Below are 17705 nucleotides of genomic sequence, written 5' to 3' on the forward strand. Positions count from 1 at the left end.
TCATAAACCTCTGTCCATAGTTCTTCAGGCACTGTGTCTATCAGATATAATCCCTTGGATCTACTTCTCACTTCCACTGTATAATAAGGGATTTGATTTAGGTCATTCCTGAATGGTTTAGTGGTTTTCCCCACTTTCTTTAATTTAAGTCAGAATGGCAATAAGGAGTTCATGATCTGAGCCACAGTCAGCTCCTGGTCTTGCTTTTGCTGACTGTATCGAGCTTCTCCATCTTTGGCTGCAAAGAATATAATCAATCTGATTTCAGTATTGACCATGTGGTAAGGTCTATGTGTACAGTTATCTCTTAGTTTGTTGTAAAAGAGTGTTTGCTATGACCAATGCAAAAAAATTCTCTTAAAAAATTCTTTTTTTGACTATGATGGCTACTCCATTTCTCTAAGGGATTCTTGCCCACAGTAGTAGATATAATGGTCATTTGAGTTAAATTCACATCTTCCAGTCCATTTTAGTTTGCTGATTACTAAAATGTCGATGTTCACTCTTGCCACCTCTTGTTTTACCACTTTCAAATTGCCTTGATTACTGGACCTAACATTCCTATGCAGTGCTGCTCTTTATAGCATTGCACTTTACTTCCATTACCAGTGACATCCACAACTGGGTGTGTTTTTTGTTGTTGTTGTTGTTGTTGTTTTGCTTTGGCTCTGTCTTTTCATTCTTTCTGGAGTTATTTCTCCACTGATCTCCAGTAGCATATTGGGCAACTACTAACCTGGGGCATTCATCTTTCAGTATCCTATTTTTTTGCCTTTCATTGTGTTCATGGGGTTCTCAAGGCAAGAATACTGAAGTGGTTTGCCATCCCTTCTCCAGTGGAGCAGATTTTGTCAGAACTCTCCACCATGACCCATATGTCTTTGGTGGCCCCACACAGTATGGCTCATAGTTTCATTGAGTTAGACAAGTCTGTGGTCCACATGATCAGATTGGTTAGTTTTCTGTGATTGTGGTTTTCAGTCTGTCTGCCCTCTGATGGAGAAGGATAAGAGGCTTATGGAAACTTCCTGATGGGAAGTTTTATGTATTAAGCTGTAATTTTTTATTTCCCCCTTTGAGTCAAAAGAGCAGTAGTAGTATAATCTCTTACTCTATTCATTTAATTGGATTGCTGGTCACTTTTCTCCTTTGGATGTTAATATTTAGTTTATTTCCTTTCCTTGGCCTTAATGGAACCACAACAGAATTTTTTATTTCTAAAAGATTTCTTATTTACTCAAGTATATAGTAATCACCTTTCCACTCCACATACTCAATTTCTATACCATACCTAGAATAGGCTCTTAACACACACTGAAGAACCTTCTATTGTAGATACCTGTATTTGTTTCATTTCTCCTATAAGTTCCTTAAGGTCAGAGACTCATCTTTTTTGTCCCAATGTGCCTAACAGAGTGTCTAGTATATCATAGATATATCTAAAATATAAATAAGTTAACTAATGGCATAGAATTCTGGATGACTTCAAATGTGCTTTGGGTGAATTATATTATATGACAGGGTACTTAAGTCTGTTTTCTTTAAAGCATTGCTTAAAACATATTGCAATATACATTTTAACTGACTGGAATAATGACATTTATGTATTATTTATAATACAAATGACATCATTCTTTTAGTGCTATATACAACATTAAATCCTATGGAATAAACTACTACACTATTGTGAAAGATTCTTTCAAAGTGAGTCATAAAGAAAAAAAAACATTAACAAAATGAAAAAAACAACCCACAGAATGAGAGAAAATATTTGTAAACAAAGCAACAGACAAGGGATTAATTTCTAAAATATACAAACAGGCATGAAACTCAATACAAAAAAAAAATTTTTTAAAGGACATATGGGGGAAGAGGAGGGTGGGTGTAAATGTATAATGTACATATATAGTACTATATGTAAAATATAAAGCCAGTGGAAGTGAAAGGTTGCTGCTATTAGCCATGAATGACGCCAGGATTCCTGGCCTCCTGAGGAGAGGAATTTGTTCTGAGACCAGTGATGGGGCTAGATTACTCAGAGTTTTTCATGTAGCAAAGTTGTCGTAAAGTGTAAAAGAGATAGTGAAAGCTTCTGACAGGCATCAGAAGGGGACAGAAAGAGTGCCCCCCTGCTAGTTTTTAGCAAGGAGTTATATATACCTATTGGTGGTGGTTTAGTCGCTAAGTCCTGTCTGACTCTTGCAACCCCATGGACTGTAGACTGTCAGGCTCCTCTGTCCATGAGATTCTCCAAGCAAGAATACTAGAGTAGGTTACCATTTCCTTCTCCAGGGGATCTTCCTGACCCAGGAATCAAACCCAAGTCTTCTGCATTGCAGGCAGATTCTTAACCAACTGAGCTACAAGGGAATTCCATATGTACCTATTAGCAAAATTAGAGAAAGGAAACACCTCAAAACTGAGAGAGTTGCAGCAGGCCCCTCCCCACAACATTCATTTTGAGAAAGGATTGGCACAAAGTGAGTCATCCTGGGCCACAAACCAATTGACATGAATCTTGAAGAAAGGCAGATTTCCAAGCAAATACATAGTCCAATAACATAGCTTAAGAAAGACATTTCCATGAGAAAAGCACAGTGGTTAGCTCAAGGTTTGAGATAAAGTTAAGTTCAGGTGGAACCAGGTGTCACCATGGCAACGCAGGATTCAGTTCAGTTCAGTAGTTCAGTGGTGTCCCACTCTTTGTGACCTCATGGACTGCAACACGCCAGGCCTCCCTGTCCATCACAAACTCCCAGAGTTTACTCAAACTCAAAAGTCTGCCATTTGCAGTTTATTTCCTCCTGCCACTTGGGGACCTCTGACCTCCCTAGCTAGGCTGTAAACACTCTCAGGAGTTTGATGTATGCACCACCCAGGGAATCCAAAGCCAGTGTTCTGTGACAGCCCAGAAGGCTGGGATGGGGATGGAGGTTCAACCAGGAGGGAACATAAGTATACCTAACACTGATTCATGTTGATGTATGGCAAAGGCCATGACCATACTGGAAAGTAATTATGCTCTAATTTTTAAAAAATGAAACAAAAAAAAATGGGCAGAAGATTTTAACTACACATTTCTCCAAGAAGACATACAAATAGCCAACAGGCACATGAAAAGATGCTCAACGTCACTAATTACCAGAGAAATGCAATTCAAAACTACAGTGAGGTATCACCTTACACCACTCAGAATGTCCATCATCCAAAAATGTACAAACAATAAATACTAGAGAGGGTGTGGAAAAAAGGGAATCCTCCTATACTGTTGGTGAAAATGTAAACTGGCAGACCTACTATGGAGAACAGAAAGGAGATTCCTTAAAATACTAAAAAATAGACCTATTATGTGATTCTGAAATCCCACTCCTGGGCATATACCCAGAAAAAAATGTAATTTAAAAAGATACATATACCCCAGTGTTCATTGCAGGACTATGTAAAATAGCCAAGACATGGAAGCAACCTAAATGCCCATCAATTGAGGAATGGATAAAGAAGATGTGGTACACACACGCACATGCACACACACACACACACATACACACACAATGGAATATTATTCAGCCACAAAAAAGAATGCCATTTGCAGCAACATGGAAAAACCTAAAGACTGTCATACTGAATGAAGTAAGTCAGACAGACAAGGACAAATACCACATGACATCACTTATATGTGGAATCTAAAACATGATACAAATGAACCTATTTACAAAACAGAAATATGTAGAAAACAAACATGGTTACTGAAGGAGAGAGGAGGTGAGGATAAATTGGGAGACTGATAATGACATACATACACTATTATATACATAATAGATAACTAATAGCAAGCAACTGTATAGCACAGGGAACTTTACTCAGTGCTCTGTATTGAACTATATGGGAATCAAATCTTAAATGAAGTATATATGTATATACATAATGAAATCACTTTGCTGTACACCTTAAACTAAAACAACATTGTAAATCAACTACACTTCAATAAAATCTTTTTAAAAATGATGCACACAGTAAACTGGAATAAAATTAAATATCACATATTTGTGCAAAATGCCAAGAAACAGAATAGATTGTTGTATCAGCACTTGGATACAGTATGATGTTGGGTTAAATTTGTTAGCACAGAACTCTAAGTTTTACACTGAGATGATTTTACACTGAGGGGAAACATCAAAATAAGCCCTAGTATAGCATAGGTCATGTGCATTTTCACATGTAATCATAGATAATTATATCTTCCTAAATGTCCTTGTCCCTTTGTGACCTGGCAAAATCTGATTCTTCTTTTCAACCTTAGGTTAAATAGTGACTCCTCTCTTAAAATCCTACCCAGTTTTCCATGATAGAATTAGTAATTCTATCCTTTCAGTTGCATCTTGTTAATATTACTATAATGTGTACCACACTAACAATTTGGTTACTATAATGAATCTGCTTACATATCTTTTATCTTTGATTCTTCCACATTATTTTCAGTTAAATGGGCTTTTATTGATCTTCAAATTTCCCCAGAATTATGTGGCTTCATAAATAAATGTGAAATCTTTAAATTTCATTTTATAATATGAAACAGTAGCATTTTTCACAGGTGAAACAGAAGCATTTCTTCATTCAATATAATAGTATGTGAATTACACATTGGAGCTGGAGTTAAAATTTGATATTTTTCTTTTTATGTTTAGTTTCCTCTTAGTAATAGCAGAGAGGGTAGGAAAAAATGGCCTGTAGGAACAACCAAAGAATATATAGCTACCTTTCTTCTAAAATGACTAATGTATTACTATAACTTCAAACTCACTGTACCTAGCTGTCCAAACCAAGCCTTCTGTTTCTTATGTCTCACACCCATTGCAATGGATTGTAATGGTTTTGTGCTCACAATTCCATGTGTACCCTCTCCTCCCATATACATTTATCATTCTCAATGTAAATTCCCCACCAGGGCTATAGATTATGGCTCTACACTCTGCACTTACAGAAAACCTAATGAAAAGAATAAATTACAGAGGAAGAAATTACCAACTATTACTATGATTCCCAATACTAGGGACCTTGAGCTCCTTTAATGTGCATGAAAACTACTTCCAGTGATTACAGCATCAGTGGGGAAAATGCAAAAAAGGAATTAACATGAATTGAAAAGAACCTCCCTTTTGCTTTTGTTCATATAATAACGTGGTTATGTAGTGAATTAACTGAACTAGGTAAATCGTTAGGCTGTAATGAAACACAGGGTTATGTATTGTTATATTGTCCTGAATAGAATAGAGAGTTTTACCACTCTAGGGTATTCGGAAAGGATAGTTATAGGAAGAACAAAAATATTTCCAGGGACTTCTCCCTTGAAAGAACTCCCTCTCTCCTAAATGTCTAGAAACTACAAGTAATATGTTTTCTCCCTATGATTTGATGGGCAGCAAAAGGCTCCCCTGCCCCAAATATTTCCATCCCAAAGAACTAGAACTCTTCATATTACTCATATCTTTGGATGGAATTTATAAAGGTTCCGGTGACCATATAGTTTTAGCATCTGAATGGAAGACAGTTTAGACATAACGGCCTATCAACTAAGACTTACAGGTTTGGTTTTGTTAAATACCAGAAAGCAAGAAAAAATTTAATGTACATTTAAACACAGACAACTTTCACACAAATTAGATTCTATACTGCTTTTGAAAACTCATGAAATCTGGCAAAACTAGACTCATATTCCTGCACAGAGAATATTGACTTTGGGCAAGTCATTTCATCTCTTTTTTAAAAATTTATTAATTAGAGTATAATTGCTTTACAATGTTGTGTTGGTTTCTGCCATTCAACCATGTGAATCAGCCATATGTATACATATATCCCCTCCCTCTCTGAATCTTAGTTTCCTCATAGATCACAAAATTGTTAGTAGAATTAAATAAGATAATAAATAGAGCCTAGTGCATATTAAGCACTTGATAAATGATCATTATTAATGTTAGCCCTGTCTCCAGGGGTATGTATCCTGCAATTTGGCACCAACCCTTCTATACCAGGCTTTTCTCTCAATACAGATGTTGAACATCAGTGCTAGTCTACCAGTACACTTGCACTATCTTCCTTATAATAAGAATATTTCTATTTTTCAAAATGAATGATAAATTGAGAGGACTTTTGTATTTCAGAAAAACAGGAAAGAATACTAAAACACTAAATATTCTCCAGATACTTTAAGCATGGCCTGATTTCTAAACAAGGTAGATTTGTCTACCATGAAAAGTGCTACTTTAAAGTTTCCCCCCACTTGGCAGTATTGTTGTTGTTTTCACATTGTGTATTTCAAACTGGTCATTCTTAGTTTCAAAGTTTCAAGACTTCAAAAAGATCCCAAGATATCTGAGTAGTGCATTAAAAACAAAGTTGGCATACTTTTCTTTTAAAAATCTGTTTGAAGTCAAGATGTGTTCAAGAAGAAAAGACACTTCATCTTCTGAAGCTGTGATACTTATTCTCTGTTTGTCCCTATCCATTCCTCCCCAGATCTGTTCTCTACCCTTTTCTGACCTGATCTGTGCTCTTGGAAAACTATTAATAATATCCACTAACAGCATTACAGGAATTCTCTTCTTGGCTGGCTTCTATGTATTTCATAACTATAAATCTAGTTATGATCTAGTTACTCCTTGGAAGGAAAGTTATGACCAACCCAGATAGCATATTCAAAAGCAGAGACATTACTTTGCCAACAAAGGTTCGTCTAGTCAAGGCTATGGTTTTTCCAGTGGTCATGTATGGATGTGAGAGTTGGACTGTGAAGAAGGCTGAGCACTAAAGAATTGATGCTTTTGAACTGTGGTGTTGGAGAAGACTCTTGAGAGTCCCTTGGACTGCAAGGAGATCCAACCAGTCCATTCTGAAGGAGATCAGCCCTGGGATTTCTTTGGAAGGAATGATGCTAAAGCTAAAACTCCAGTACTTTGGCCACCTCATGCGAAGAGTTGACTCATTGGGAAAGACTCTGATGCTGGGAGGGATTGGGGGCAGGAGGAGAAGGGGACAGCAGAGGATGAGATGGCTGGATGGCATCACTGACTCGATGGACGTGAGTCTGGATGAACTCCAGGAGCTGGTGATGGACAGGGAGGCCTGGCGTACTGCAATGGGGTCACAAAGAGTCGGACACGACTGAGCGACTGAACTGAACTGAACTGAGTTATGATCAGGAGGAGACTGAGGGTGGAGGGTGGAAGAGAGGGAAGGCTAGAAGAGAGGTCAGAGAAGAGAGGTCCCTATGTTTATGCTCTCTCCCCTACAGTCCATGAACTGCCATTTTGTGGTTACTCTGTGGTCAAAGTTCTTATACTTTGCCACATCTTCCAGGGCTCTACACCCACTATAAATTACAGTAACACCATTCTCCCTCCCTGCCCATTCAAGGCTAAGGATGGTGATAGACTACTATTGTGGTTATTTCCTGGGAACCTCCACATGTCTCACTAATTCCCTTAACCTTAAATATTTTGCACTAAGTACTTGTCTAAAATATTGAATTAGATTCTGTCTCTTGACTAATATAGAAGCCATTACCAAATGTACTGTTTTGTTTAAAAGATATTATTCAGCCTTAATTTTTGAGCTATACTTGTTAAAGCAATAAAAATAAAATCTGTGACTATTCTACAATAATGACTCTATGACTTATATAACCTTTATAATTGAATAGATACATGACTATTTAAGTGTTTCTTCTTTCAAAGTAAATATACATAAATGTGTAACATTTTAGTATTGTTTTAGTATTGTTGATTTTGGCATGGAAATTATTGAATAAAGCGAAAATAAAGGATAAGGGCTTCAAAGGTGGTTCAGTGGTAAAGAATCTGCCTGCAAATGCGGGAGACATGGGTTCAATCCCTGATCCAGGAAGATCCTACATGCCACAAAGCGACTAACCCCATGCACCACAATTATTGAGCCTGTGTTCCAGAGCTAATGTGCTGCAGCTACTGAAGTCCATGTGTCCTAGGGCCAATGCTTCACAACAAAAAAAGTCACCACAAGGAGAAGCCTGTGCACCCCAACTCACCACAACTGGAGAGAGTAGCCCCTGCTTGCCACAACTTGAGAAAAGCCTATGCAGCAACAAAGATCCAACATAGCCAAAAATAAATAAATACAATTTTTAAAAAAAGAATAAAAAGCATATAATCACCTAAATAGATGCGCAAACAGAATCTGATAAAATTAAACATCTATTTATGATAAAAAAGAACTCTCAGCAAAATATAGGTATCTCAATATAATAAAGGCTATATATAACAAATCCACATTTAACATCATATAGAACAGTGGAGAAGGCAATGGCAACTCACTCCAGTGTTCTTGCCTGGAGAATCCCAGGGCCAGGGGAGCCTGGTGGGCTGCCATCTATGGGGTTGCACAGAGTAGGACATGACTGAAGCGACTTAGCAGCAGCAGCAGCAGAACAGTGGAAAGATTAAAGCATTTCCTCTAAATTCAGACACAAGGAAGGATCCCACTCTCACCTCTTCTATTTAACATAGTATTATAAGCCATAAACATAGGACTCAGACAAGAAAATAAATAAAAGGCATCCAAACTGGAAGGGAAGAAGTAAAACTATCACTGTAGATATGACACTATATATAGAAAATCCTAAAGTCTCCACACCAAAATAAAAAATGAAGAATAAATGAATTCAGTAAACTTGTAGCATACAAGATCAATATAAAGAAATCTGTTATTTCTTTATATGCTAATAATGAACTATCAGAAAAAAGAATTCAAGAAGACAACCCCAGTTATGACTGCATCAAAAAGAATAAAATAACTGGGAATAAACTTAACCAAGGAGATAAAAGATCTATACTCAAAAAACTCTAAGACATCAACAAAGGAAACTGAAGACAATGCAAATAAATGGAAGGCTCCATGTTCATAGACTAAAGAAATCAATACTGTTAAAATTTCTACACTACAAAAGCAATCAGCAAATTTAACATAATGCCTATCAAAATACTCATGACATATTTCTGATTCTAAAATTTATATGGAATCAAAAACGACCCAAATCAGCCAAAGCAATCTTGAGAAAAAAGATCAAAACTGAAGATTTACATTTCCTAATTTTAGACTTTATTAGAAAGCTACAGTAATCAACATAGTATGTTACTGGCACAAAAACAGACACATAGAATAATAGAATAGAATAGAGCCCACAAATAAACCCATGCACTTATGATCAATTAATCTACAACAAAGGGGGCATGAATATACAATGGAGAAAAGACAACCTCTTGAATAAGTGCTTCTGGGAAAAATCAGACAACAAAACGTAAAAAAAATGAAATTAGAACATTCTTCAACACGATATAGAAAAATTACCTCAGGATAAAGACCAAAATATAAGATCAGAAATCATAAAAATCCTTGAAGAAAACATAGGCAGGACAATCTTTGACATAAATCACAGCAATATTGTTTGGATCAGTCTCAAAGGAAATGAAACAAAAGCAAAAATAAACAAATGAAACCTAATTAAACTTAAACGCTTTTGCACAGCAAAGGAAACCACTGGCAAAAAGAAAAGAAAACTTACTGAGTGGGAAAAAGTATTTTTCAAATGATATGACTCATAAAGGGTTAATATCCAAAATATGTAACAACTCATAAAACTCAATATCAAAAGAACAAATAACCCAATTAAAAAAAAAATAGGCAGAGGACCAGAATAGACATTTTTCAAAAGAAGCTATACAAATGGCCAATAGGCACATGAAAGTGCTCAATAATGCTAATCATCAGAGAAATACAAATCAAAACCTAAGCAAGACATCACCTCACACCTGTCAAAATGACTATCATCAAAAAGTCTACAGATAAATTTTGGTGAGGATGTAGAGAAAGGGGAACCCTAGTTAGTTGGAATGTAAATTGGTGCAGCCACTATGGAAAACAGAATGAGGTTTCCTCAAAAAACTAAAAATAGGACTACCATATGATTCAGCAATTCAACTCCTGGGGATATGCTGAAAGAAAATAAACACTAAGTTGAAAAGATAGATGTACTTCAATTTTCAATGCAACATTATTTACAGTATACAAGATACAGAAGAAATCTAAGTGTCCATACAACAGATGAGCTGATAATGGAGATGTGTATATGTATGTATATGTACACACACAGGGGAATACTACTCAGTCATAAAAAGAAGGAAATTTTGCCATTTGCAGCAACATGGATAGACCTAGAAGGTATTATACTTAGTGAAATAAGTCCGAGAAACAACAATACTCAATGTTACCACTTAAATAGGGGATTCCCTGGTAGCTCAGTGGCAAAGAATCCACCTGCAATGCTGGAGACATGGGTTTGACCCCTGGGTCGGGAAGATCCCCCGGAGAAAGAAATGGCAAGCACCTCCGGTATTCCTGCCTAGGAAATCTCACGGACAGAGGAGCATAATGGGCTACAGTCCATGGGCTTGCAAAAGAGTCAGATATGACTTAGCAACTAAACAACAACCCACAATCATTTAAAGGTCAAATCTAAAAATTAAAACAAATAAATGAAATAAAAAGACAAAAACAGACTCAGAGAAAAAAATGATGGTTACCAGTAGGGAGAAGAAAGGGGACAGTGGCAAGACAGGGATAAGGGATTATGAGGAACAAACTATAATGTATAAGGTAAAAAAGCTTCAAGAATATATTTAATAGCACAGGGAATATAGCCAACATTTTATAATAACATTAAAGAGATCATAAGCTATACAATTTTGAATCACTGTCATACACCTAAAGCTAATATAATATTGTAAATCAACTATACCTCAATGAAAAAATTAATCTTAATAATGATACTAATTATTATTCCATCTGCTAGAATGTCATTTAAAAAAATCATTCAATTAATTGAGTTATAATACTGCAATTAAGGATTACAGTAGTCCATGTGCTGGAAATACTTATTACTTAATAAAACACTATTTAGCCCTGGGATTGAGTATGTGTTAATACTCAAAAGATATAGAAATACTCACTTTTATTGAAGCTAAACTATTAAGATAATCAAATAAATGTAATTTTAGCACCTTGACAACAATGAGACACAAATAACAACCAAACAAGGTGATGAAAGGTGTTTACAGAAAAGAAAAATCATTCTCCAGGGGCTGTCCTGTGCCGAGGATAGAATTAGTTCATATATTTTAATTTTCAACCAAAATACTGGTCAATAATCATCCATGTTAACTAAGATAACAATAAGCTCTTAAACCAAAACAATTTGAAAGAAAAAGAAATGCAAGAAGGCAAAATGGTTCTCTGAGGAGGCCTTAAAAATAGCTGAGAAAAGAAGAGAAGCAAAAAGTGAAGGAGAAAAGGAAAGATATACCTAACTGAATGCAAAGTTCCAAAGAATATCATGGAGAAAAAAGAAAGCCTTCTTAAGCGAACAATGAAAAGAAATAGAGGAAAACAATAGAATGGGAAAGACTACAGATTTCTTCAAGAAAACTGGAGATACCATGAGAACATTCCATGCAAAGATGAACACAATAAAGGAAAGAAATGGTATGGACTTAAAAGAAGCAGATCTTAAGAAGAGGTGCCAAGAATACACAGAAGAACTACACGAAAAAAGGTCTTAAACATCTGAATAACCATGAAGGTGTGATCACTCACCTAGACCCAGACATCCTGGAGTGTACAGTCAAGTGGGCCTTAGGAAGCATTACTACAAACAAAGCTACTGGAGGTGATGGAATTCCAGCTGAGCTTTTTAAAATCCTGAAAGGCGAAAGGCGATGTTGTTAGGGCCAGTGTACTGGGATGACCCTGAGGGATGCGATGGGGAGGGAGGTGGAAAGGGGGTTCAGGATGGAGAACACATGTACACCCATGGCTGATGCATGCCAATGTATGGCAAAAACCACTACAATATTGTAAAGTAATTAGCCTCCAATTAAAATAAATAAATTAATTTTAAAAATATGCCAGCAAATTTGGAAAACTCAGCAGTGGTCACAGGACAGGAAAAGGTCAGTTTTAATTCCAATCCCAAAGAAGGGCAATGCCAAAAAATGTCCAAACTACCATATAATTGTGCTCATTTCACATGCTGTCAAGGCTGTGCTCAAAATTCTCCAAGCTAGGCCTCAACAGTACATGAACCGGGGACTTCCAGACATACAGGCTGGATTTAGAAGAAATGGAAGCACCAGAGATCAAACTGCCAACGTCCATTGGATCATAGAAAAAGCAAGAGAATTCCAGAAAATAGCTACTTCTGCTTCATTGACTATGCCAAAGCCTTTGACTGTGTGGATCACATTAAACTGTGGCAAATTCTTCAAGAGAAGGGAATACCACACCACCTTACCTGCCTCCTGAGAAACCTATACACAGGTCAAGAAACAAAGTTAGAAACACACATGGAACAAAGGACTGGTTCCAAATTGGGAAAGGAGTACGTCAAGGCTGTATATTGTCACCCTGCTTATTTAACTTATATGCAGAATACATCATGTGAAATGCCAGGCTGGATGAAGCACAAGCTGGAATCAAGATTGCCAAGAGAAATATCAACAATTTCAGATATGCAGATGATATCACCCTAATGGCAAAAAGTGAAGAGGGACTAAAAAGCCTCTTGATGATGGTGAAACAGAAGAGTGAAAAAGCTGGCTTAAAACTCAGCATTCAAAAAACTATCGTGGCATCTGGTCCTATCACTTCAGGGCAAATAGATGGGGAAAAGAAATGAAAACAGTGACAGACTTTATTTTCAGGCTTCAAAGTCACTGTGGAAGTTGAGTACAGCCATGAAATTAAGATGCCCACATCTTGGAAGAAAAACTATGATAAACCGAGACAGTGTATTAAAAAGCAGAAACATCACTTTGCCAACAAAGGTCTTATAGTCAGTCAAAGCTATGTTTTTTCCAGTAGTTGTGTATGGATGTGAGAGCTGGACCATAAAGAAGGCTGAGTGATGAAGAATTGATGCTTTTGAACTGTGGTGTTGGAGAAGACTTTTTAAAATTGTTTTAATTAATTAATTTATGTTTAAATCATTTTAATTGGAGGCTAATTACTTTACAATATTGTAGTGGTTTTTGCCAAACATTGACATGAATCAGCCATAGGCATACATGTGTTCCCCATCCAGAACCCCCCTCCCACCTCCCTCCCCATCCCATCACTCAGGGTCAGCCCAGTGCACCAGCCCTGAGCACCCTGTCTCATGCATCGAACCTGGACCAGCAATCCGCTTCACATATGATAATATACACGTTTCAATGCTACCCTCTCAAATCATCCCACTCTCACCTGGAGAAGACTCTTGAGTCCCTTGGACAACAAGGAAATCCAACCAGTCAATCCTAAAGGAAATCAACCCTGAATACTCACTGGAAGGACTGATGCTGAAGCTGAAGTTCCAGTATTTTCGCCACCTGATGCGAAGAGTTGCCTTACTGGAAAAGACCTTGATGTTGGGAAAGACTGAAGGCAGGAGGAAAGGGGGCGACAGAGGAGGATGTGATGGTTAATGGCATCACTGACCCAATGGACATGAATTTAAACAAACTCCATGAGATGGTGAAGGACAAGGAAGCCCAGTGTGCTGCAGTCCATGGGGCTGCAAAGAGTCGGACACAACTTAGCTACTGAACAGCAACAACAAGCTCTTAAAATATTCCAAAGTGCCTACAGAATTATCAAGGAATCAAGCTATGCTTTGTTTAGTTTTGATTTCCTGTACTCTTAACTGCATAATTTTATATCATTTTCTCATATTTGCTAATGCACATGCTTATTTAAGAAATAGTGTTGGATGCTTACTTTACGCAAGATGTGCTTAGAACTACAGATGAAATGACAGTGAACAATAATGGTGTTGGAATGTTCTGGTTAACTGAGAAAAATTTTGAAGGTCATTATGCACTTTATTTCATCTCCCATACTGGATACAGTGAAATTTTCTCTATGTGGCCAACTATGTTAAATAACAATATTAAATTACCAGGATTCCCTTTAGATTACAATTTAACATTCTTACTAATTTCTAATTTCTCTTACCTAAGTTGCTACATTTGTAAAAATCAGCAGAATGTTGGCTACAGCTACTTTGGGTAAATATTTGTTTACTTGATAATGTATTCTGCTTTAGGCTGGCTTTAGGCATCTGTGATGGTGACAGGAAATTCATCTATCCCTCTCAAACATGATGCATTTAAATCAGTTTGGGTTTGAGTTGGTAAAGGATAAACTGCTCAGAAAGGGAATACCAAGTGGGATGTACTTACTTTTGGTCTCTCAGGGGAAAGAGAATTTAAACAGGAGACCACACCTCATGTTCATCTGCAAAACAAGGCACCCATCCCATTGCCAGGTATCATTTGTGTTTCACAGACATATGGATAACTCAAGGGGCAAGCCAAAATGAATTCCAAAAAATTGTTTTAAACTGGGTGTAAATTTTTAATGGCAGAATATCTTGACACTAATCAAAACAGAATAAAGGTTACACTTGTATATTTCCAAACTAAATAATATCATCAAATTTATGAATACCTATTGAACACCTACAGTATGCAGGGATGATAACATTGAAGATGAAGGATTCCTGATACTCCACATACTTTTGACCAGTAGTAGCTAGAAAGTTAGGAGAAGGCAATGGAACCCCACTCCAGTACTCTTGCCTGGAAAATCCCATGGACGGAGGAGCCTGGTGGGCTGCAGTCCATGGGGTTGCTAGGAGTCGGACACGACTGAGCGACTTCACTTTCACTTTTCACTTTCATGCATTGGAGAAGGAAATGGCAACCCACTCCAGTGTTCTTGCCTGGAGAATCCCAGGGATGGGGGAGCCTGGTGGGCTGCCGTCTGTGGGGTCACACAGAGTCGGACATGACTGAAGCGACTTAGCAGCAGCAGCAGCAGCTAGAAAGTTAAATTGTTAGTCGCTCAATCCATGTGCGAGTCTTAGGGGCCCCTTGGACTGCATCCTGCAAGGCTCCTCTGTCCATGGAACTCTCCAGGCAAGAATACTGGAGTGGGTAGCCATTCCCTTCTCCCGAGATCTTCCCAACTCAGAGATCAAACCTGGGCCTCCTCACTCTGGGCTGATTCTGTACCATCTGAGCAACTAGGGAAGCCCCTAGTAGTAAGCTGGAAGTGTACACAAATACATTTCTATTGTGATTGAAGCTGTTAAGCCAATATTGGCTGATCTAACTGCTCCAAAATTCTAGTTTGTTCTGGCATCTTTGTCCCAAAAGCTGCATCTACTATCAGATCCCATAGCTGCAAGGGTGCCTTGAACAGGATGGAACACAATTCCATTTACCACGTAGACATCTTGAGGAGCTGAAGTGTTGGTTCTGTTAGATTAATATTTAAAAGTGAAGTTATCTTTGGCAGGAATTGGGGGGTTGATGTAATGAATAGCAATTCTCCCCTCAATGCTTCCCAGGGCAAACCTGTTCAGCTTATTCTGTTTGTCTTTAAAAAACAGCCACATATTGATGCTGATGCTTCAGTGGAGACGCTATCCTCCTGAGTTCAGAAGGTTGATTCTCTGATAGATAATCAGTTCCCTCTCTGTAGCTGCCACCCAGCCGTAGGATTATCATGTCAGCAGAGTGACACCTTTCAGGAAGTTGTAAAATCATCATAGGGGTTGATAATTGTGTATCCCCAAACGTCAAAGTCTTATCCTAGTTCCAGGTCATCACACAACTGTAGTTTGGTGTGGTGATCCAATGTATAGTTTTAACAGGAGTATCATGTTGCACAATGTGTCTATTGCCTGCCTGCTATTGAGGTCGTATGTTTTGGTAGTTTTATCACATGATGCTGTAAACACTTTGCTCCCATCATCACTCCAGCAGACATCTAGCACAGGCTAGGTGTGTATCTGCTGGGCTTTTGCAACAGTCTGTCCACTATCTTGAGCTTCCTGCAGCTGCTGCTGCTGCTAAGTCACTTCAGTCGTGTTCGACTCTGTGCGACCCCAAAGATGGCAGCCAACCAGGCTCTTCTGTCCCTGGGATTCTCCAGGAAAGAATACTAGAGTGGGTTGCCATTTCCTTCTCCAATGCATATATGCATGCTAAGTCACTTCAGTCGTGTCTGACTCTGTGTGACCCTATGGACAGCAGCCCACCAGGCTCCTCTATCCACAGGATTCTCTAGGCAAGAACACTGGAGTGGGTTGCCACTTCCTTCTCCAATGCATGCATGCTAAGTTGCTTCAGTCCTGTCCAACTCTGTGTGACCCCATGGACAGCAGCCCACCAGGCTCCTCTGTCCACAGGATTCTCTAGGCAAGAGTATTGGAGTGGGTTGCCATTTCCTTCTCCACTGAGCTTCCTAGCAGCAAACATCAACATCGTTAGCCCACGATCCTACAGAAGAAAGTTCCCCAGCAAGGTTGGTAGGCTAAAAGACAGACAACCAATTCTATCATCAGGAGAGGATGTTACCTCAATATCCTTCATAAAGTGAAAGTGAAAGTTGAAAGTCTCTCAGTCACGTCCGATCCTTTGTGACCTCATGGACTATATGGTTCATGGAATTCTCCAGGCCAGAATACTGGAGTGGGTTAACTGTTCAGTTCTCCAGGGGATCTTTCCAACCCAGGGATCAAACCCAGGTCTCCTGCATTGCAGGCAGATTCTTTACCCACTGAGCCACCAGGGAAGCCCTTCATATCTTTCATAAGGTTGTGATTTATCTGTGGTTGTGTTGCCAAACATGCTGGTCCTGCCAGATCCAAAACCCGAGCTTGTTCCAAACAGACTCATGCCACGGAGAGAAGCCAGCAATAGAGAGCAGGAGGAGCTCGGGAGCCTGTGACTCTGCTTGGGCACAAAGGAGATGGAAGCAAGGCAGCAGGCCGGCTGAAGAAACTGCCCTCCAAATTTCTAAAAGCAAGATTTTCAACCATGGGATTTGGGGGCAAATACACCAGTGAACTGGAGAAGGTAATGGCACCCCACTCCAGCACTCTTGCCTGGAAAATCCCATGGACGGAGGAGCCTGGTGGGCTGCAGTCCATGGGGTCGCTTAGAGTCGGACACGACTGAGAGACTTCACTTTCACTTTTCACTTTCATGCATTGGAGAAGGAAATGGCAACCCACTCCAGTGTTCTTGCCTGGAGAATCCCAGGGACGGGGGAGCCTGGTGGGCTGCCGTCTGTGGGGTCGCACAGAGTTGGACACGACTGAAGCGACTTAGCAGTAGCAGCAGCAGCCAGTGAACAGCATACTTCTCCTTCTGCCTCATCTTCTACGTCTAATCAACACCAATGTTTTATGAATTGTAACTCCTAAATATCACTGGAACATCACCATTCCTCTCCATCCATCCATATGTCACATCCTTAAGCAGAAGACACCCTCATCTCTTACCTGGACCTTCTCCTAACACGTCACCCTATACCAAGTCTTTCCCAATTCCAAACTACTTTTCATATCACAATATCATTAATCATTCTAAATAAAGCACAAATATAATCATTACCTCCACTGCCTTGCCTTCAGGCTTCCTGTTGCCTGCAAAGTTAAATTCAAATGGCATAGCAAGGCATGTGGGTACAAGTCTTATATTTTTTCACTAACCATCCCCATGTCTCTGTGGATATACTCCATGTTCTAATTAAACTAAACTGCTTACAGCTCCACACAAACTTATTTCCTC

The 17705-nt window shown here is 38.6% G+C and overlaps 1 pseudogene; it reads right to left on the bottom strand.

The window, feature by feature from the left end:
* The window catches only part of LOC102286448 (mRNA export factor-like), a 114709-nt pseudogene extending 97901 nt beyond the window's left edge, over positions 1-16808 (bottom strand).
* Positions 16809-17705: the final 897 nt, after the last annotated feature.

This window comes from Bos mutus, chromosome X (assembly GCF_027580195.1).
Source record: "Bos mutus isolate GX-2022 chromosome X, NWIPB_WYAK_1.1, whole genome shotgun sequence".
Lineage (NCBI taxonomy): Eukaryota > Metazoa > Chordata > Mammalia > Artiodactyla > Bovidae > Bos > Bos mutus.